Source organism: Notamacropus eugenii, chromosome 4 (genome assembly GCF_028372415.1).
Source record: "Notamacropus eugenii isolate mMacEug1 chromosome 4, mMacEug1.pri_v2, whole genome shotgun sequence".
NCBI classification, from domain to species: Eukaryota; Metazoa; Chordata; class Mammalia; order Diprotodontia; family Macropodidae; genus Notamacropus; species Notamacropus eugenii.
The window spans coordinates 350,201,369-350,225,750 of NC_092875.1; positions in this window are offsets into that span (position 1 = coordinate 350,201,369).

The following is a 24,382-nucleotide window of genomic DNA, read 5'->3' on the forward strand; positions in this document are numbered from 1 at the left end:
TGTATATATTTGTATCTAATATCTATATGTTTTGTATATAATATTTTGTGTCAGTTATTTCAATTTATCTTAACAGCTAACCCTGTGTTATTACTATTCCCATTTTAACTATGAGGAAATGAAAATAAGAGAATTTAAATAACTTCTTCAACATTTCAAAGCAAGAAAGTATCAGAAGAGGATTCAAATTCAAATGTTCTTGAAAAAGTACAGTGCTCCACTCTCTATGGCAACCTATTAAAACTTCTCTATTTTCTGATCTGTAAAAGATGATTAAAAAAAAGCAAGAAAACTTTAGCTCATATCTCATAGGGTTATGGAAAAGCTCAAATGGGAAACTATACATAAAGCAATTTAAAACCTTAAAATATTATGGACATGACTCCTATTATTATTCATAAGCTGTTACCCAAGGCTTTTCAGTGTGGCATACCACCTTTGATTCCCATTTGGGTCAGCATACAATGTTGTACATCTTTCCTGAGTTCTGTTTCCACTTCCAAACTTACTGTTTTTTCTCTCTGCTAGGGTTAATAAATGTTGATAATTAGCGTGCCTTAATGGAAAGTCCTGGACTTGATGTTAAAAGGTCTGGGCAATTGTGGCCGAATCACTGAACATCTCTGAATCTCAAATTCTTCATTTACTTGTAAAATTAATAGTAATAATACTTGTACTACCTACTTCATAAAGTTGTAAGTTGTATAATGTGAAATGATATGTAACTCTAAGCAAATTATTAGAATCATGCTTTTCAAATACAGGGTGTCCCAGAAGTTTTAGTGCAGCTGCAAGCTATTAGAACTTGAAGTTGCACTAAGACTTCTGGGTCAACTTATATTTAATAACTTAATTAAAGCTTTCCTTTCCAAGAATGAGTAGTAAAGAGGGAAGAAGGAAGGGAGGAAGAGAGAGTGATTGAGAAAGAGAGAGAGAGAGAGAAAGAGAGAGAGAGAGAGAGAGAGAGAGAGAGAGAGAGAGAGAGAGAGAGAGAGAGAGAGAGAGAGTCAGAGACAGAGACAGAGACACAGAGAATTATAGTGTTGCAAAGACATTGCATCTGGGGTTTAGAGGACCTGGATTCAAATCCTGATTTTCTGTGCCTTGTCAAGTCATACTTCTTTGGGGCACTGTTACCTTATCTGAAGAAAAAGAAGGGCTTTCAACCACAATGTTTCTAAGGTCCCATATTCTGGTTCTGATCAAGGCATTTTTTGGTGATACTTAAATAGATCAGGTGGCTGTTTATAAAATCCTGGCCCTCGAAGGATAATTGGGTTAGAAAAGAGACAATCTAAGCATCATGCTTGTCTACATCTTCCATTTCTTTAGGTCCTTTCCCATGCATAGCACTGTAAGAAAGGTCTATGTGGAGACTTTAATGAAATGAAACATCCTGAAGGGGCTACATAAGGCCATTCATAATAGTAGCAAACCATTTAGCAAAACAAAAACAAAGGCATAAATTTAATGAGAGCTTTAAAAAGAATTTAAAAGTACATGGGAGTTTAGAGTCTGGGGGAAAATCACTTTAAAATCTAGTTCACACTCTTCTTTATCACTCTTCCACCTCTCCTTCTCCCCACCTTTTAAAGATGAAAAAAGAATGAAGCTTGGGCAGGTGAGTTTTCTTGTCCAAATTAGGATTTAAATCTAGGTCTTTTATCTCCAAATCTAGCAATCATTTTTCTAAACAATTCTCCAACATAATTTAAAAAACAAACTTTAAAAAGGTATTCATTTTTTCCATTATCTATTGCTGAATAATAAAGCAGAGGCAACTGTGATTTGTATGGGTAGAAGAAATACACACAGATCCTTGAAATATTGAGTAGTACAGACAGTAAGTTCCATAGGATAATGAGTCATTTCATCTCCTGCCTTGCCCAATCATTTTGTGAAAAATGTGGAGATTTTATTTATTATATGAAATTCATGAGCTTAATGAAACACAGATGCTATATTTGGAATAAAATGACTGTATTATCAAATGTAGGTGTTACATCAGCTCTGTATAGCACATATAAGATGAATTATTAGTGACATCTTTGGGCTTAAGAGATACCATGATTTTGTTGCCTTTGTTTAGGCAGCTAGGTGACACAGAAGACAGAGTGCTGGCCTGGAATCAGGAAGACCAAAGGTCAAATCCAGCCTCAGATACTTACTACTTGTGTGACCCTGGGCCAGTCATGTATCCTCTATTTGTCTCAGTTTCCTTACCTGAAAAATGAAGATAGCGTGTTATCACTTACCTCGTGGGGTTGTTGTAAGGATCAAGTGAGATAATAATTGTAAAGTGCTTAGCACAGTGACTGGCACATGGAACTATATAAATATGTGAAAAACATAAAATAGGACAGTTTGACTGGACTATGGAGTGTGTGAATGACTGTCATGTTTAATATTTCTGAAAAAAGGAGATTGGAAACCGTATGTTTTGTTTTGTTTCTAAAATTAATTTTATTTTATTTTTAATTTGTGGAATAAAACAAACATTTTCATAACACGGTATAATAAAAAGTTGATTGCATATGAAACTGAAAATATATTATATACAACTAAATATTCATTTTAAATATGTAATAAAATTATCATGTAAATTTCTTATTTTTTCTCTTCTTCCTCCCCCCTGCTACTCTCCAGAGATAGCTATTACTACCACACATGTGTGCATACATATATACATACACATGTATGTATATGTGTATATGCACATATATACATACATGAATGCATGCATGTGTATATTTGGGAAAACATACTGTGAAAAGTTTTAAGTGTCAAAGAAAGAAATTTGCATTTCATACTAGAGGCAACAGGGTTCCACAAAAACCTGTTGAGCAGGGAAATGACATGGTCAGAAGTTTGCTTTAGAAATATCAATTTAAGAGTTATATAAAGGATGACTTGGAGAAGCATGGGAGTAGAGAAAAAGAATTTAATTAGGAGGCTGTTCCAATAGTCTAAGCAAGAGCTGATGATGATTTGAATTACCATAGTGGCCTCATGAGTGGAGATGAAGGGACAAATGCAATAGACATTATGATGGTAAAACTGACAAAACTTGGCAACCTATTGGAAAACCACCATTTAGCTATAAGAGAAAATGCTTTGAAACATTGGGAGGACACAAGATTGAAAGAAATGAGCTGTATATCAAGGCATAAGCAGGGGAAATGACATCCCTTATGGTAATAGCCACATTGATGAGGGTAAGGCACTTCCTAACCCCTTATTCCCTTTTTTCTGTTTTGTTTTATTGTTCTTACATTTTCCTGTCAAAAGGGGGTACTATATTAACAACTTCAGCATCATTTACAGAAGTGGTCTTGTCTTTGATGGGATTGTTTTTTGACCACCATGAGTATTCAACCATTGGCAGAAAAAAAACATTCCCAGTCCCCTTTCCGGTCTTTTGTCAATGATTTATTCCTCATAAATAACTAAGCTATTTTCTTTAGGATTTGTTGTAAATGTATATGGTATCTATAAAGGAAAGAAAATGATGAAAGTCAGAAAAAATAACAACTTCAACAAAAGTGTATGGTATCATTCTTGTCATGGTAGTATTTAGATGAGAAACTAACTGTGGAGATGACATCTATGGGACTTGAAGGTGATGTTCTAAGTGGCTACATGGAGCCATTTTACTAGACTGGTGACTGCACCCCATTCTGACTTGGTATACTAGTATATCAGTTTGATTAGGCTTTGATGGCAGACTGTATATCCCCGATATGCTAGTGAAAGACATATATATAACTTATAGACTGACTTCTATAAACACTTCAGCCTAAAACAATTTCAGAAAAAATATTATTCCCAGGGTGGCAACGCAGCTCACATTGCTTCCACCAAACACTTCTCTGAAAGGCCTCCCCTGAGTTTAAGCCAGTCTGCTTGCAACATTTCAATTGTTTCATTTCTCTTTTTTTCCTCCTGTCTTTGTTGTTGCTCTAAATTAAACTCTACTGGAAACTGAAGCATTTCATATTAGAACAATGCCTGTCAGGAGTGCTTTACTGTACATGATAAAATGTAAACTCTTTAATTAACATTTTTTTTTTTAGTAATAAACACCAGAAGCTGTTTTAGCATCTTAATAAGTATACACTTTCAAAGTTATTTGTCTGTTTGTTTCTTCTCTGTTACACATATCTGATTCTTTGATGCTGTAGATATATGAACATCCTATTTTCAGAGAATCGTTTTATTGTAGTGAAGCTTCCCTAATTTGAACTCTAATAAATCATACTTCTATCATTCAAACATACAACATAGACAATTTTCAGTAAGTAAAGCATTAACAATAATTTCTTACTCTGAAATTTTTTAGATTATTAGTTGTGGATAAGGAAAATATATTATGAATACAGTAGCTTCTGAATTGAATGGAGGATTTACAAGGGAAGATTCATAGAGGAACTGGCAACTGGGAAGAATCTAGAAGGAAAAAGGAATATCCAAAAAGGTGCAGATGAGAACTATAATACATTCTAGGCTTATGTGAATGACTTAAGGCAAAATTTGACATTTTAAGTTTTAGGAATTGCTAGTATTTTACTCCAACTGTAAATATTGAAAAATAGGAGAAAAGCACAAATGAAACCTACCTATCCTTTTACAAGTGGAACAAGAGTTTGGCAGAAGTTACAATTCTTTTGTAGCTCTGTTTCACTTTTCTGCATTTATAGCTTTGGTTACACAAGCTAGATGATAAAATGTTCTCTTCATTGTTTACCTCCTCATCTCAATACTCTTATTTATTAGAATTCTATCACTCATTATAGCCAACTTTTGAAATCCTGTATGTCTTTAAAGACCTATGTACTATGTTGCTTCCTCATGAAAGTTGATTAACCTCTTTCTTTCATGATCCTCTTACCCCATTGAATATGATTTTTTTTTGCCTTCAAATTCTCATGACCTTTTTGTATCTCTTATAAACTTATCTAGTTGGCACCGTACTTATTGTACATGTGCTTTACCTCTTGTATTTGACTTTGAGCACTTGAAAGGAGCTATCATGTGTTATTGATCTTTGCATCATCATAACCATCTAGAACAGTATATGACACTTTCCAGGGAGTTGGGATGTGGGGCATCTTTTTGTGTCCAAATTTGTAACTTTTCTGTGTAGGAAATTCCCTGATGAGGAAAGAGCATTCTTTCTTTTTCCTTCAGTGATTTGTTTGTTTGTTTATTTTTAACCTTTATTTTTAGAATAACCTTTTATTTTTTCCCAATTACATGTAAAAACAGTTTGCTTTTTCAAAAAAAAATTGAGTTCCAAAGTCTCCCTTCTCTCCTACCCTTCCCCCTCCCTGAGAAGGTAAGCAATTTGATATAGATTATACATGTGCGATCATACAAAATATATATGGATGGGTTATATTAGTTTATTTTATAACATGTACCTTTCCTGAAGTAGTTAGTTATCTCAACTAGTATTTTACTTGATTTTCTAGTATTTTCTCAGTATACCAACATAACATCTGCAAAGAGTGACAGTTTTGTTTTCCCATTGTCTATTCTAATTCTTTCAATTATTTTTTCTTCTCTTATTGTTACAGATTACATTTCTAGGACAATATTGAATAATAGTGGTGATAATGGGCATATTTGACTCAGCTCTGATCTTATTGAGAAAACTTTTACTTTATCCCTATTACAGATAATGTTTTCTGATGGTTTTAGATAGCTGCTACTTATCATTTTAAAGAAAGCACCATTTATTCCTATGCTCTCTAATGTTTTTTAATGGGAATGGATATTGTATTTTGTCAAAGTTTTTTAATGCATTTATTGATATAATCATATGATTTCTGGTGGTTTTGTTATTGAAGTGGCCAGTTGCACTTAGTTTCCTGACACTGAACCAGCCCTGCATTCCCGTTACAAATCCTGTTATAAATAATCTCACCTGATCATAGTGCATGGTCCTTGTGATATATTGTTGTAATCATCTTGCTAGTACTTTTTTTTTTTTTACATTAACATTCATTAAGGAAATTGGTCTATTGTGTTCTTTCTCTGTTTTCATTCTTCCTGATTTAGGTATCAGTACCATATTTGTGTCATAAAAAAGAATTTGGTAAGGCCCCTTCTTTGCCTATTTTTCCCAATAGCTTATATAATTTTGGGATTAATTGTTCTTTAAACGTTTGAGTTTACAAGAGTTCACTTGTAAATCCATCTAACCAAGGGAATTTTTTCTTAGGGAGTTCATGAGTGGTTTGTTCAACTTATTTTTCTAAGATGGGGTTAAGTATTCTGTTTCCTCTTCTGTTAAACTAGACAATTTATGTGTTTAAAATATTCATCCATTTTGCTTAGATGGTCAGATTACTGGCATATATTTGGGCAAAATAGCTCCTAATATTTGCTTTAATTTCCTTTTCATTGGTGGTGAATTCACTTCTTTCATGTTTGATACTGTAATTTGATTTTCTTCTTTTAAAAAAAAAACAAATGTGTAAAAATTTTATCTATTTTATTTTTAAATAAAATCAGCTCCTTGTTTGATTTATTAGTTCAATGGTTTTCTTTCAAATTTACTAAGCTTTCCTTTGATTTTCAGGATTGGCAGTTTGTTGTTTAATTGGGGATTTTAATTTGTTTTTCTATTTTTTTATAGCATGCTCAATTCATTGATTTGTTCTTTCTCTACTTTATTGATGTAAACATTTAGAGATATAAATTTTCTTCTAAATACTGCTTTGGCTACATCCCATAAATTTTGGTATGTTGTCTACTCATTCTCTTTAATGAAATTATTGATTATTTCTATGATTTGTTATTTGACCCAGTCATTCTTTAGGATTAGGTTTCCAATTAATTTTTAATCTATCATTCCATGGCCCTTTATTAAGTGTAGTTTTTACAGTATTATGATCTGAAAAAAGGATGCATTTAAGATTTTTGCTTTTCTGCTTTTGATTGTGAGGTTTTTGTGCCCAAACAAATGGTCTGTTTTTACATAGTTGCCATATACTGTTGAGGAAAAAAGGGGAGTAATATTCCTTTCTATTTCCATTCAACTTTCTCTAGAGGTCTGTAATACCTAACTTTTCTAAATTTCTATTCACCTTCTTATTTCTTGTTTAGATTTATCTAGTTCGGTGAGGATGTAGCACCAATGCAATATTCACAGAGCCCACAACAGCCAAGAATATCACTGCACAATTTAGAACTGCAAAATACCATAGATTCTCCACATGAAAGGCAGAACCAAAACATTTATTCAGACCCAAATCCATCACAGCAACACAGATCTATATACAATAACAATGTAGAGGACAACATCATCCCCAAAGCTTCCCCCTCCTAGGCTTCCCACAAACCTGATCCATCATCACAAGCAGGCTCTCTTAAGCAAAGTCACAATCACAAAACCACTCATGCTATCCAGGAGCCTGCATCCTTCCTAGTCCTGACTGCTCTCAAAGCTAACTTCCTCTCAGCTCTGCTATAGTTTTGCCTCTTCCTGCTCCACTCATTCAGCAAACACCTCCCACCACAGGTTCCATGTGACTTAATTAATATGAAAGACTTTCCAATTCAAATTACCATTACAGAGGGGAAGGTTAATATAGTTAAATTATTCCCACACCCTCTTTCTATGTATACTCCCTTCTAACTGCCATAATAAAGTTCTTGAGAGTTTTAAGTATCATCTTCCCAGTAGGAATGTGGACAGTTTAATCTTAGTGAAACTCATGTTTTCTCTTTCTTCTTTAGCTTTTTATGTTTCTCTTGAGTCTTATATTTGAAGATTAAATTTTCTGTTTACCTTTGGTCTTTTCATCAGGAATGTTTGAAAAGTCCTCTATTTCATTGACTATACATTTTTTCCCTAAAGTTTTATGCTCAGTTTTGCTGTGTTAATGATTCATGATTGCAGCCTAAGCTCCTTTACTCTCTCAAATACCATATTCCAAACTCTACTAACTGCTAAATCAGGTGTGATTCTGACTGTGGGTCCATGATATCAGAATGTTTGTTTCTTTGTTTGTTTGTTTTCCTGGCTTCTTACTGTATTCTCTCCTTGATATCAGAGCTCCAGAATTTAGCTATAATATTCCTGGGAGTTTTCATTTTGTGATGTCTTTTAGGTGATGATCAGTACTCATTTCAATTTCACCCTCTGATTCTATAATATCAGAATAGTTTTCCTTGATAATTTCTCAAAGATGCTGTCTAGGCTCTTCCCTTACCTTCTCATGGGTTTCTGATAATCTAATAATTTTTAAATTATCCCTCCTCAATCCATTGTCATGTCAGTTATTTATTCAATGAAATATTTCACATTTTTTCTATTATTTTCATTCTTTTGATTTTGTTTTATGGTTTCTTGATGTCTCTAGGACTGATTAACATCTGCTTGTCTAATTCTAATTTTATAAGGAATTATTTTCAGTTTGCTTTTGTACCTCCTTTTCCATTTGACCAATTCTACTTTTTAAGGAGTTATTTTTTTTTTCTTCTGGGAATTTTTGTAAGTATTCTTCTATTTTTTGCACTTTGTTTCCTAAGCTGTTGACTTTCCTTCCGCAGTTGTGTTGCATCACTTTCATTTATTTTCCCAATTTTTCTCAAACCTTTCTTATTTGATTTTTAAGATCCTTTTTGAGCCCTGCCAGGGCTAAGACCAATTGACTGAGACCAATTCACATTTTCCTCTGAGGCTTTGCATGTAGGCATTGGGATAGTGTTGTCCTCTTCTGGGTTTGTGTTTTGATTCTTCCCTGTCTGATGACATAGTATCATTCTATGGCCATTTTTTTCTTTGTTCACAGCCAATTTGGGAACTTTTAACTTTATATTAAAGTTGGATTTTGTTCCTGTGGTAGAGTGAACACCATCCTGACTTTCTATAGGTCTATACGAAGGACCATAGGACCTTGCTGCTAGTATGCACCAGGAGTTGTGAAGCCTCACTGCTGGTATGCAGCAGAAACCACAGGGCCTCACTGATGGCTTCTGCCTAGGGGTATAAGGCTTAGCTGATGGCCTGTCCTAGGACTTTAGGCCTGGCTGCTAGCTTGCTGGGGTGTAGCCTGCTTCTGGTTTGCCCAGAAAATGCCTGCATTGGACTGCACTCTCCATTACGCAAGAGAGACAAACCTTTTCTGCCAATTTTCTGAGTTGTCTTGGCCTGGAGAATTGTTTCATCCTGTTCTTTTGTTGGTTCTGTAACTCTAGAATTCATTTTGAGGCATTATTTTATAGTTTTTTGGAGGGAAATTTGGGAGAGTTCTAATGAGTTCCTGCCTTACTCCACATCTTGGTTCCATCCTCTTTTAACATTCATTTTTTTATTTTAAATTTGAGTTTCAAATCCTTTCCCTCTCTCCTAATCCTTCCCCACCCATTGAGAAGGCAGGCAATATATCAATCATATATGTAAAATCATACAAAATATATTTCCACATTAGCCATCTTACAAAAAAAAGCAAGAAAAATAAGGAATTTTTTAAAACTATGCATCAATCAACAATAAGAGTTCATCAGTTCTCTCTTTGTAGGAGGAGAGCCTTTTTTATAATGAGTCCTTCCGAACTGGAAAGATTTTTTCAATAAAGATCAACCACTGAACTACAAATTACATTGCATTATATAATAGCATGGAGTACCAAGAGCCCAACATTTTGTGACTCTAACTTTAGCCCCATCCTTCCTCACTCTTTGCACATAGTGGACATTTAATCATATTTGTTGATTTTTGTGCAAAGATGGAAATAGATGCTACTATACTGCCTCCAGAAACAGGTTTTTGAACAAGAATGATAAGATATTGTCAAAAATATTCTTTCTCCTAGACTTTCTCACAAGTCTCACAGAGAACAAACCTCTCTGAATAGAATCACCAGAAACACTGGTCAGATGTTTTGCTAAAAACTCACAATGACTTACCTGTAGAATATTTAGTAAAGGAAAGAGGCTACCAGGTTACTCTACCATTTACTTTGATCATATTATCATAAAAATATTATTTTCTAATATTAGGTAAAAATATTTCTCATAGATGCTAAAAGTAAGTGAAATAAGTAATTGTTTAATAATTTCTAAGGCCACCAATTACATTTAGGATAATTGTAATTAGTTCATGAAATTATGTATGGTGAAATTTGATCTCCAATAAAACATAACTCCAATGTTAAAATTCTTACTACAAAAAGTGCTATAATGGCATTTCAGTCATTAATATTGTTTATAGATCAATATAAAATTCTAAAAATTATTCTCCAGTCACATTCAAATTCTTTCTATATTTTTAAGAGGTTCTGATTCTTCTTTTTCTAAGGATATGAACTCACCATATTACCTAGAATTGAAATAAATCATAAATGAGTGTTGCTAAATGATTAGCCAGTAAATGTATGTATTTAAACTGAAACAATTTCTCATGTACTTTACTTATTCATTGATATTCATCTCATCAAAGCATCATTTGAAGGAGCTATTTGAAGTTCAAAAAGCTGTTTCAATTTTGTTCACACTTACAAAAATCCCAGTCAAGAAGTTATATGGCAGTAGCCATCATCAGCTTTGTCCATCCCCATCATCAGTCACCTTATTAGAAAAATTAATGCATCTTGTTGTTAAATAATATGTGAAGTTTTTAATAGCATGATATCTCATTTATATGGCATTATCAAGTGTTGCACATATACTAATTATCCAGATATTTGAAGTTTTCCCTCTTTAAACAGCAAAACCTCTTTTAACATTGTTTTTGGCTTTTCGGATATATTTTAAATGAAATGCTTTTACCTCTTCCACACTTTCTTAAATTTAGTGTATGTCAATGGGAAAGTAGGTGATATGTTGGATAGAGTTCTAGAGCAGGAATCAGGAAGACCTCAGTTCAAATTCAGATTCTAACATTTACTACGTGTTTCACTCTGAGAAATTCATTTGACTACTGTCTACTTTAGTTTTCTCATCTGTAAAATGGGGATTAATATTAATACCTACTTCCTAGGGTTCTTCTGAGAATAAAATAGGATAATATTTGTAAAATACTTAGCAGAACCTTATAAATACTAGCTATTTTTATCCTCCTCTGATTTAGATTCTGACCCCTTCAGTCCATAATAGATGGTTATTAATGAAATGCTATGGTCAAAAAAATTTCATGTAGCAACTAATGGTAGTGTACCTAGCTGAACTCAGTATTATCTTTGGGCAAAACACAATTTTACCCAGAACCACACTCACACCTTTAATACCAGAGTAGATTTTGTTGAAACTTGTGACTTATTGAAAAGCATTTAAGAAAACAGGGAAACCTATATTAATCGTTGGTTATTTAAGTGCCTATGTTGTGCCAAGAACTATGATAGCACAAAGAATAAAATAATCCCTGTGCTCAAGGAGCATCATTCTAATGGAGGAGACAGTAGGTGAATTCTTAAGCATATATATTAAATATTAAAAAAATAAACCAAAAAAAGGAGAAATTTGAGAAGGAAGGAGCTAGCAATTAGGAGTATCAGGTAAAGCTTCCTATAGAATGTGGAGCCTAAGTTGAATTTTTAAGGAAGAGAGAATTTTGAAGGAAGAGAAGGAATACTTTGAAAATATGAGAAAGTGTCAATGCAAAAATCACAAATACAGAAGTTGGAATGTTATATTGTTGTTATATGTTCTTTATTATCAAAGAGGACCATGACATCATGAAGATAATGTCATAACACACAAGTGAGTTGGATTTAAGGGGAGATAGACAAAGTCATCAGCTTCACTTTCTTCTCCAGAGTCATCTGGTCCAGTGACCAGAAACACATCAAGATCACTGGAGATGAACCCAGATGTGGTAGAAGATCTTGGCCTTGATAATTAACAGGCATTGCCTCAGTCAAACTTAGACCTGATAAAGACCTTAGCTTTAAAAGGAGTGTTATGGGTTAGGAGCCAGATATAAAGGCTAATTTGGCTCTGTCATAAAGGGCATGAGGGGGAGTACTACATAAAGAGATATGAAAGATGGAGTCAAGTTGTAAAAGTCTTTAAAAGATAAATAGAAATATTTACATTTTATCCTATAAGCTAAAGGAGTTGGTTGAGTAGTTTAACTGGCCTCAAGAAAAATCATATCGGATGATGTGTGGAGAACAGACTAGTGTGGGAAGAGAATTCAGGCAGGAGGATCAATTTAGAGGTTACTGGAATAATCTAAGCCAGACATAATGAGAGCCTGACCTAAGATGATGGCAATATGTGTAGACAGAAGCAGTTATATACAAGGGATGTTGTGGAGATAAAAACTGAAAATCTGGCAACCAATTGAATGTGGAATAAAGAGACAAAGATAAAGTTGAGGTTATAAATCTACAAAGAGAGATAGTGCCTTAGATAAAAATAGTAAGATTTGGATGCGAGATGGACTTGGTGGGAAAGATTTCTTTCTGCTTGTTCAGCAACTTCTAGCCTTGAAAAGGCATTTGAATAGTTCCTGGAAGAAGCATAGGAATTAAGACAATAGTATACAGTGAGGAGAGAACCAGATTTAGCTTAAAAATATCTGGGTTCAAAACCTGTCTTAGACATTTAATATTTATGTGACCTTTGTTAAGCCATTAAAGTTCCTTGGGCTTCATTTTTCTTATCTACAAAAATAGAAAGTTGGATTAAATGCCTTTTGAGGTCCCTTCTAGATCTCTACTACGAGGAAGCTGTGTATATTTATACGTTTGTTCTTTTTCAATATCATCATTATGAATATCCATTGTTGCAGGATCCTGTAATAGTGATCAGAACTGTTGAAAATTATTTGCTTTTCACACTAAACAGATCCAAACTGTTATACTATTTAAATTGTTTTCATCTTCTTTTCATGGATTTTCTTTTTTCTTCCTCTGTTCTTTTGATGACTTTTGTCATTTATCAATTTCCATTCTTTGGAACCCATTTCAACTTTTTCTCCTTCTAAATTTCACACCTTTTCTGGTTATTTGGATGGCCAGAAAATCTAGCTTGGTGGAATGTTGTACAAAATAGGGGTGTGTAGATTTTTTTAGAAATGACTGAGTAGAAAAGGATAAAGGAACTACAACATTCTACCCTAATTTTCATTAAGGATCTAAAAATGTATCCCATTCTTCTATTTGAAGAAAAAGAAAAAAAAGACAAAGGAGAATGGGTCTATAGGATGGCATAAGAAGGTAAGAAATGAAGAACTCAGAAAGTCTGAGACTATAAGTATGACCATAGAGCTTCCTCTCCCTGTGACCCTGAAGGGTTGGCCTTTATACATAGATATTTTCTACCCTTGGGTCTTCAAACATGGTGGTAGGGGGAACCTCTTCAACCAACTCCAACCCTATGTGGGTTGAAATGCTCTAAGACATTTTTCCCACATTACTTCTGGTCCCATTCACTAGCTTTGGCTTCAGAATTAAAACCACCACCTAGAATGAAACTCTAGGATGGGAACCTAGGAATATCTCAAAATTCTACAAGAAGAACTCCAATTTGATTCAATTTTTAAAAAGTGGATAAAAAATAATAACCTTAAAATCTAATATTATGTATACTTACACATTTATATGAATATGTGGGATAAAGATATAAGAATGAGACATGAAAATATTATGTACTTTAGTTGGTAGTTTCAGTGCTTCAAATAGTTATAGAAGAGTGAGAAATGTGATTCACTGTTAATGAAACAGCAGTTCAGTAGCACAGTGGTTAGAGTACTGGGCCTGGAATCAGGAAGACACAAGTACAAATTAGGCATCAGATACTACATAAGTAACCCTGAGTAAATCTCTTAACTTCTGTTTGCCTAAGTTTCCTCATCTATAACATGGGAATAATAATAGCATCTATCCTAACAGACTTATTGTGAAGATCAAATGAGATAATTGTATAGTGCTTATAGGACCTAGCATTTCGTAAGTACTATATAAATATTAGCACACAGTATATAAATATTGACTATTATCATCATTAAGATAAAATATATGAAATTTATAACATTAAACATGAATTATCTACATTATCCATTAAAAAAAGTAACAGAATGGATCAAAGCATTAAGCTCAAGATTTCTTTTAAGTAATATGTCAAATATACCATTTTTAGATAGACCTAAAAAATGAAAGTTTGATCTAAAATATATTATGAAACTGCAAGTTAAAAAAATCAGTAATGATAAGTGATAATGTTGAAAAGGCTGAGAGAAAAATTATTGAGAAAATAATGAAAAAATAACAAATGTATAATAATTTTCAATTACATTTACTAAATTACTTTATAGTTAAATTTATGAAACAAAAATGACGAGTTTTACAAATAAAAAGATACAACCTAATTTTAGGGAATCTCAAAATATCATTATCAGAATGTGACAAATCCAACACTATATTTATTAATAAAAAAAATCACAAATTTGGAATTAATATTTTGACAAAGATATAAAATGAGAGAAGGTAAATATTCAAGTACAAAAGAAATGCTCACTGAAATATTAAAATTTTCAATCAGGAAGGCGATGTAAATAAATTTTCAGACTACTGTGTAATAAAATTGGAATAAAATAATAATGAAATTAGCAAAAAATCACAATATAATAACAGGACTGAAAATACTTCATTAACTAAATTTGAGTTAAAAATTGCAAAACACTTTTTAAATACACTGATAATATGAGATGAAAGGAAGTTGGCACAGAGGGACCATCATTACTTGATTCCATAAATTGTGTCCTTCTTGAGGCAGTTTAAGATTTCTCATCATATTTTTGATTCATATTGAGCCTACTGTCTATTAAAACATGCATGCATTATTCTTTAGTCAAAATGCTATATAACCAGGCTTCCCTATCTCATACTTTTAGGTTTGGATAGCAAACTTAAATACATAGCAGGGGATAATAAGAGCTGTGGAGTGTGGTATCTAGACAAAGCAAGAGATTAGAAATTCAGAAGCTCTTAGAACAAAATTGTGCTCAACAAAATTATTTTTCATTGTTCCAAAGCACTTTGTGATGTCTTGTATATTGTTGTCATTCAGTTATGTCTGACTCTGTGACCCCATATAAGGTTTTCTTGGAAAAAATTCTGGAGTGGTTTGCCATTTCCTTCTCTGGTGATTTAAGGCAAACAGAAGAAGTTAAATGACTTGTCCAGGGTCGCACAGTAAATTGGTGTCTGAGGCTGGATTTGGATTCTGGTCTTCCTGACTCCAATCCCATTGTTCTATTCATTGCAGTGGTTCCACTATCTTGTATATATGTGTTATACAATATGTTTCAGTGGTTCTTTAGTTGTGTTGTGTTTTTTCCCTTATCACGATAGGAAATATTCATTTGGTTCAAAGGGTTAGTATTAAATTTAATAAGAAAACCTAGAAACCTTCTGTAAAAAAAAAACCCCAAAAACAAACAGTAGGATTGAAACAATGTTCATTGATCTTATCATTATTATTCACTATCTTACTAAAAATTCTACTTGTAGACACAGCATCTGAAATTAAAGAGTTTTGATAAAGAAGATAGCATCTCTACTTGAGGGCAACATGATGATTCACTTGGTAAACCTAAGACAATAAGTAAATAGGGATTATTAGCATACATGATAAACAAAATTATCATCTACAACCAGGAAAAAATATCAGAAGACATCGTACAAAGAAATATGTTCATTACAATTTTGGTCATCTTTTAAAATTGCTCTTCCAAGCACTTTGCATTATCTTATGTAAATGTTATATATATTATAACGTTTAAATGCTTCTTTAAACTATAGCAAACAGGTTTATACATATACTAAGTATACCATGACTATATCACATGAAAAATTATTTTATTAGTTAAAACATATTTTATCCCCAACTTTAAAGGAATGATTTATTTTTATGCAGCAAGGTACACCAGTGTATGTGATCTCACAGGATGATTACCCAACATATGAAAGTTATTACACTTGCCAAAATTCCTAATCTAGTTAGTATTATTTAGTTACATCTAGGCCTGTTTGCTTCAGTTCCATAGACCCATCAATTTCCATCTGAAGAAACCCTCTAACAGACAGAGAAATTGTCAGTATAGATGATCTTAGTAGAATAAATCTGGAATGAGATCTAATTTACTTATGATTCCAAATTTTGCAAATAATCTGATTTGTTTTCCACAAAATCAAAAAGGATGCTCTAGTGGAATTATGACAGCCTTAGTATTATTAAGTACAAACGCTGTAGATAAGACCTACCTTTATGCTTGTGTAGACAAGGTCATATAGTCATATCACTTGAACTGGAGAATTGCTAAAGGTTATGCTTAAGTTATTTTCTTAGCTGAGTGAGTATACTGACAGTGCCAGTGCTCCAAATACAGAAATAAAGCAGGCTGAGGGATCAATAAATGTATTATATACAACACATTACATTTTGATCAGTTTTTAAAATGTGGCAGAGAGTTAATCTAAAGAATGTGATTATTGCACTAATATTGAAGAAGCAACTGACCTTGGTTACAGGATCTTGGCATTTCTTCATTATGTAGTTCCAGTGCTATACAGATGTCCTTGGGTGTTGCTATTATATAATTTCAAAGATAACAACCCACATGCACAGAACTCACACATGTTAATTTTATAGCCATAGCAGCAGCCAGGAAAGTTAAAATGTTCCATGATTTTCCTCCAAGACTAGAAGATATTGAAATAAGAAGATCCCTTGGTAGTTTAAAAAAAATTCTTGTGTATATCTATGTACAATAAAAATGTTATATTGGGGCCATAATCATTAAAAAAAAGTAACCTCCAAAATTATGCCCAGAAAGACTGTCTCATTTTCTCACTTCCTTTTGGCAGTTCCCTAGCCTGCTGTAGATTGAAGAAAATAGGAATAAGCATCTTTCGACCACAAACAGATGTGCTTGATAAGGAAAATGTCAGCAAAAATACTAAAGCAATGTGTCACAGCAGCTTTCTGACAGATAGAGGGAAAAGGTAAAAAATGTTCTATCATGTCCGACAAGGTGTTCTTTTTGAGATTTAAAGATCACTGTGCAACTTTAAACATGTTTGTCACTTTGGCTCTGACTGGAGCTATCTGGAGCTTCACAAGAACTTTATCAGTTCAGCATAGGGGGGGAAAGAAAGAAGCCCATTCCCATTTATCTCAGCCAGGTTCCCTTCAAAGCCAACAAATAAATTACAGTGTACATTTGATACAAATTGATTTCTTAACTCAAATAACAATGTTGTCCTCCCAGTCAGGCCATGTGTCACTCATTCGCAAGCCTGAGTGAAAGGCTCAATCTGTCTGTGTGACAGAAATAGGCCTGACGCATCTCACCGAGGAATGCTAATAATCCAGGCCTGGCCTAGGCCTTTGTGGGCCAGCCATGATAAGGAAAATCAGCCCGTCCTGTCACACACAGTGTGAAGGCCTGATCAGTGTTTGTTCCAACAAGCTATATAGGCCTTGGAGTTGCCATCCTATTTCATGTAGGAAAATAAGATCTGGTCACTATGGTTAAGATGCCAGTGACTATGATGAAGCTGAAGTGAAAGGAAACCCATTGAATATCTTGAACTGATCTTATCAGAGGCTGGAGAAATGAGATATTGGCAGGGGTTGTTGAGATTCTTACAGCTGAGCAGGTTAATAAGGTTGGGAGGCAGGCCACTAGCTAATTGGATTTGCCTTGGCTTGATAAACAGTGGCAGGCCTATTGCCAGAAAAAAAGAAAAAAAAAACATATACGATGTGGCTTTTTTCCCAGCTTTGTTTCTCAATAAGCCGCAGAAGGAATAAAAACCAAAGTTACTGTTTTGAAGTTAAAGGTGTCTTCCCTAATTCCCAGCTGAAGAGGCCAACCAAGTCAAAGTACAGAACAGTAGTGGTTGGGTGTTCTGATTTTAATCAAACAGCATTTAACCTTTCTGACCCCCTGAAGTCAGCCTACATCCAAACATCGTCACTCCAAGAGCTAACTAGAAGCAGGAAGGGGTGAGGGGAGCCCATGAAAGCTCTGGCATGCTCTTGGAATGCTCCAAGGTTTTATTAAAAGTCCAAAATGAAGGAAGAGATAATGCTTGACTTTTTGTACCATGAAAGATGCATTCCACTGTGTGTGTATGTTGAATGTTTTTCCTTCTGAGATTCATTCAATATATGTAGCAAGGTATTATAGGTACCTATGCATATAAATATTGGGAATATAGAGTCAGAACACGAATAAATATATGTTCTATTTACCTTCATTTAAACAAATGAAAGTAACCCATCAAACTTTGTCAATTTCTTATTTTCATGTTTCACGTTACATATGATTGTCATAGCATTGATATCTAATATTAATATGAGTAGCTAACATTTATATAATGCTTACTAGGTATTTATACAGCGCTTACTAGATACTACGCTGAGTGTTTTACAGACATTATCATGTTTTATTCTCACAATAATCCTGGAAGGCAGGTGTTATTATTATCCCCATTTTACAGATGAAGAAACTAAGATAAAGGGATTAAGTGCCTTACCCAGGATCACACTTCTAAGAGTCTGAGCCCACATCTTGGCCCATTTGGTAAACTGATTCAACTCTACCCTATCCACTATTTTTGAATCCCTTGTCCAGCCACATTCCTCTTTCATTCCTATGTATGTGCTGATGAATGGAGCTGGACGAAACCACAACATTGACCATAGGAGTTCACTATAATTTGATGCCACCCTCACAGCAAGGCAAACATTCTAGTTCCCCCTAATTGATTTGCTATTCCACTCTACACAGTGGCTCTTCCAAGTCTTCATATCACTCTTCAAGCCTCTTGGAAAACCTCCTACCTCACACTCTCTGCTGAGAACTTTGCTTAATATTTTACCAAAAAATTGGGATGATCCAAATATTCTGAAGTCCTTTGTTAATTTACATATAACTTTTACTCAAGAATCTTTACCATCTTAGGTATCTTTCTCTAAATATTCTCTAGCTTATCAATGCCCTCAAATGTTGGTTTTTAGAATTACATACCATATTGCAGATTTGATGAGAGTTTAAACAGAGTATCATCTCCCTTTGCCTGGAAAATGTGCCTTTCTCTTACTAAATCCCATTATCACATAATTTTTAGTGTCATATCTTGTCACTGATTCATTTTAAGCTTTTAGCCCAATAGAATCTTTAGTCTTTTTCAGACAAATTACTATCTCATTATGCTTCTTTATAGTCTGCACCTGTGAAGTAGAATTTTTAACTCAAGAATAAGACATTTCAGTTGTCTCTGGTTAATTCTGAGGCATCTAGATGGCATGATATATAGAGTGCTGGGCCTGGAGTCAGAGACTCATTTTCCTGAGTTCAAATCCCACTTCAGATGCTTACTAGCTGTATTATAGTGAGCAACTAGTTCACTTAATCCTGTTTGCCTCAGTTTCCTCATTTTTAAAATGAGCTGGAGAAGGAAATGACAAACCACTCCAGTATCTCTGCCAAGAAAACCCCAAATGAGGTCATGAAGAATCAAACAAGACTGAACAGCAGCAGCAACAATAACAACAACTAATTAATTTCATCTCATTAGATTCAGCCCAATGTTTTCGACTATCAAGATCTTTATCCATCTTATCTCTGTCTTTCCATGTGTGAACTCCTTTTTCCAAGTTTGTGTCATTGATAAATATGCTAAACAGTATAGGGCCAAACACAGATGCCTGGGGCACTACTCTAGAGACCTTCTGCCAATTAACGTTAAGGGCTATCCTTTGAGTCTGGGCATTTAGCCAGTTGCAAATCCATCTGCTTCTGGTATCATGGTATCCACATTTCTCCATCTTCTCCTTAGGAATATTATGAGATACTTTATGGAAAACTTTGCTAAAATGTAGATAAATCATATCCATGTGATTCCCCTCATCTACCAGTTTAGTAACTTTGTCAAAAAAATGATATAAACTTAGGTGGTCCGGATCAGTTCTTAATAGAGCCAGTATGGTTCTGTTAACACCATTCCCCTTTCTAGATGCTCAGTTTACCTTCTCTCCAAGGATCGAATTTTCTTATAAATTGAAATCAAGCTAATAAACAGTAGCTTATAGGCCCTATTCTCTTCCCTTTTGTGGAAATCAAGATGTTTGCTCTTCTCCAGACCTGTAATAAGTCTTTGTTACATATTTCAGTAATTGAGGCTATAGTTTGTCTGAGTCAGATGATTGAAATTTCTTAAGAGTAATGAGGTAGCCTCTTCTTTTTACTCATATTGGTCATCAGTTCCCTTTAAGTCCTTTTCAGTCTCAATTTCAGTATACATGTTATTCTCCTTGACAGAGAAAACAGAAATCAAGCAAGAATTGAGGAACTGCCTTCCCTTTTATTCTTAGTGCCATCAATCTATCCATCCCAAACACGAGACCTAGTTTGATTTTGATCTCCTCTTTTGGAACAGAAACACTGATTATGAACCACCTACCGTCCCTTCGTACCCCTTCCCCTGACTATCCTAAAGACAACATCTCTTGTCCTGAGTTTCTTTCAACATCTGCAGCTCATTCTGAGTTTTATCATTTCTGATTCTATTTTTACAGAACTATTCTATATACTTATTTTTCATTGTCCAGCTCTCATAATTATTTCTGTCCCGTTAGTGACAATAAGATCCAGAATAGAATTTCCCCTTGTTGGTTCTTTCATCATTTAATGAAAGAAAATATCATTAAAACAAATCGAGAGGTTATTAAGTACTCTGTTATTTGCAGAAAAGAAGAATTCAAGTAGTTATTTTGATAATCATGGTCTTTCATCATTATTAAATAACAATTCAGTTCAAAGTTTATGATTTTTACCAGATATGTTATCTATTTCCTCTTTATGACCTGATGGTCTGTAGTATACTCTGACCCCTGTTTCTTCTTCCACTAATCTTCACCTAAATATTCCCATGTTTTCATATTCTTTTCTCATAAAGCTATACCTAAACTTTTTAATCCACTGTATTTCCTTAATAAAGTACACACATCCAACTTGACACTCAGCCATATTTTCATCCCACTAAATCCCAACTATACATATAAAGTAAAATTTATCTCCTTTTATCAGGACTTCTAGCTTTTAGCTTGTTGTCAATTCTGTAAACATCCATTTTTAGATTTTTAAACCCTTGGAATTGTAACTGGCTTCTTTTTTTGTTTGGGGTTTCCTGTGAAATTTTGGGTATCTTAACTATTATCCTTCCTTTCTTAAAGATACATGTAATGGAAATCTAAATGGGAAGATCTTTCCCATTCATTAATAGGCTCATGTGAACTGCCTGCTTCACATGGAAGTCTGAATAACATGGAGCCTGTAGTGGGAGGAACTTGCTAAACAGGTGGAACAAGAAAGTTAGAACAGAAAGAGGCAGAACTAGAGCAAAGCTGAGAGGAAATTTGGTCAGAGAGCAGTCAGAGCTAAGAAAGACACAGGCAAGCAAGCAGCTGGCTAGTGTGAGTGAAAGAGCTTGTTTGTGATTTTGTTTAAGGGACCCTGCTTGTGATTTGTTTAAGTGAGCTGGTTTATGGGAAGCCTAGCAGAGGGAAGGTTTGGGGATGATTCTTCCTCTACATTGTGTATAAATGTCTTTGTTATTATGATGGATTTGGCTTTCTGGTGTCTGAATAAATATTTTGGTTCTATCTTCCATGTGGAGAGTCTGTTGTATTTTGAAATTCAGAATTGTGCCAGAATATTCATGACCATTGTACATGCTGTGAATATTGCATTAGTACCACAAATGACAGTGACTATGGAATTACAAAATATCACACCTCTGTTTGAAGGCAGGGAGACTTTGGAGGAAGATATGGATGTCCCAGGTTGGAAGGATTTGCTTTATTCCTCCCTGGCAAGAGAAGGGGCTGAAGGCACAGGACTTTCTGAAAACTGGCTGCAAAGTTACAGAAGGAGAATCCAGAGACTTAGAAATATGTTTGTGGGGAGTACCAACAGTACCAGGGAAAGAAATACAGGGGTTTGTAGGACAGGCTAGGTCTTACTAACAAGCTATCGAATTATATGTAAAAACAGAGATAAGATGCTGGAAGAGAAAGCTCAGATAGGGAGTTGGCTAGTTTGCATGAGAAACTTTTTATGATGCAGCATTCAAACTTTCCTTTGGAAGAGCAAGCTAGAAAGTCTCAGGTTATAGAAGAAAAAGCTATTGTTAGTTTAGTTCACAAAAAGAAGCAAAAGATGAAAGCTGCTCTTGCACAAGCTGGGCTTGATTGAGTCCTAAACACAGGCCAGGAGGATGTGTGGGAGGAGAATGGAACAAAGGCAGAGGCTGTGGTTCCTCCAGTACTAAGAAGGAAGCAGGAGAATCAGGGGCTGCTACAGTGTTTGTGGAGGTAATTAAGGATTTTACTCAGCAGGAAGTCACAGATATTTTGAGTCAGTTCACCCAAAGGATGGGAGAATCATTGGTATTTTGGATGGTGATAATCAGTGAAAAAGATAAATTTCCACAAGAGAAAAGTGAATAGCCAGGAGATTCAAAGTCAGAATACATTTACAATAAAAAAATTTACTTCTCTGTTGAGAGCTCAGGTAGAGTTTGTAAGAATAGATGACATTCCAACTGATGAACTATACATAACATATCAAAATAGGGACTTGATGTTAGACTGAGCAGGGAAATAAGAACTGCCCCTACAAATCCTCCTGAAACATTGTATCCAGGTTTGTCACATTTGTAGGGAGAATGGGAGGTTGGCCAGACCCCAGCTCAGATTAAAGGAAGTTTACCTATCTCCAGAATGATGACCCCCAAACTGCAAATTAGAAAACAGTGAATAACAGTGAATGAAGTTATGATAGTGGGTTCATAGACTCCAGAAGCATGATTGACCCTATCTACCGTGCTTCTGGTTATTATCTCTTTGTTTCTTTTTGGCTTTGTGTCTGCTCTTCCTGTTTGTCAGATTTGTTTTCCAAAGGTTTATTATCCTCCACCTGCAGATGCCTGATTGATTAAGCTGGATGTAACCTCCTCTCCACAACTGTGATGTGTCACCCCTGGACCTGGTATCAATCAAACTCTGGATACCTCCTCTGAGACTGACCTCTTGAATGGGACCTCTTGGGGCAACAACAACTCTACATCCAATCTCAGCAGGAAGTAACTATGGAAGAATAGATCTTTGCCCCTTACCCCAAGATTTTGGGCTCCATTCATTTAAGGGGGGAATGATAGGGTGCTTGTGCATAACCCAAAGATGTTATTTTATGTACTTATTTTGTGTGATCCTTGTTATACCATTGTAAAGTTCTGTTGATACTAGTTACTTAAGATACTGTTTTATTTTGATGATGATTATTTGATGATGATTATTTTCTGTTATCCCTGTTAAAGTTCTGTTGATACTAGTTGCCTCACCAACCTATGTAATGAACACAAAAGGTCTTGGGGCCACATGTAATTGTAATTAAATGGAAAGACCTTTCCCATTCATTAATAAGCCAATGTGACCTGCCTAGGTCATATAGAGGTCTGAATCACATGGAACTTGTATTGGGAGGAGATTGCTGAACAGGTAGAACAAGAAGGGTGAAAGAGGAAGAGGCAAATCTAGAGAACTGAGATGAAATTTGTTCAGAGAGCAGTCAGAGGTAGGAAGGATGCAGGCAAGCAGGCAGCTGGCTAGTGTGAGTGAAAGAGCTTGTTTGTGATTTTGTTTAAGGGATCCTGCTTGTGATTTGTTTAAGGGAGCTGGTTGGTGGGAAGCCTAGCAGGGGGAAGGTTTGGGGATGATTCTGTCCTCTACATTGTGTATAAATGTCTTTGTTATTAAGATGGAATTGGCTTTCTGGTATCCTAATAAATGCTTTGATTTTGTCTTCCATGTGGACAGTCTGTAGTATTTCATGATTCAGAGTTGTGTTGGGATATTCATAGCCACTGTAGGATCTGTGAATCTCACATTGGTGTTACAATACACTCTATGCTACTTGTTTTGGGGGATAGACATGGGTCTTTTTCTGCCACCCTTTTTAGTTCATTTGTACCTTGTGATTTGCATTCATGAAAAGAAGCTAAATACCATTTTCCCATATATTTTCTGTCTAAAGATCATTCTCCTTGGCAAAGAAAATAGAAAAAAGAAATAAATTGAGCAGCTTTACTTTCTGTCTCCATTATCCATTATCACAGTGCCATCTACCCTAAGCAGTGGTACTAACTGAATGTCCTTGCCACCATGCTCATTTTATTTCTAATGTAGCTAAAAGTACTTTTATTCTGTCTTCTGTTTCTCCCTATAATCAAATAATCTCCACTATGTTTACTACCTCTGGTTCTTGACTTTTACCACATGACTATAAGCATCAAGCCCTTATTAATTACCTTCTTTGTGTGAGATAGTATGCTAGAATTGATTGGATCATGACCCC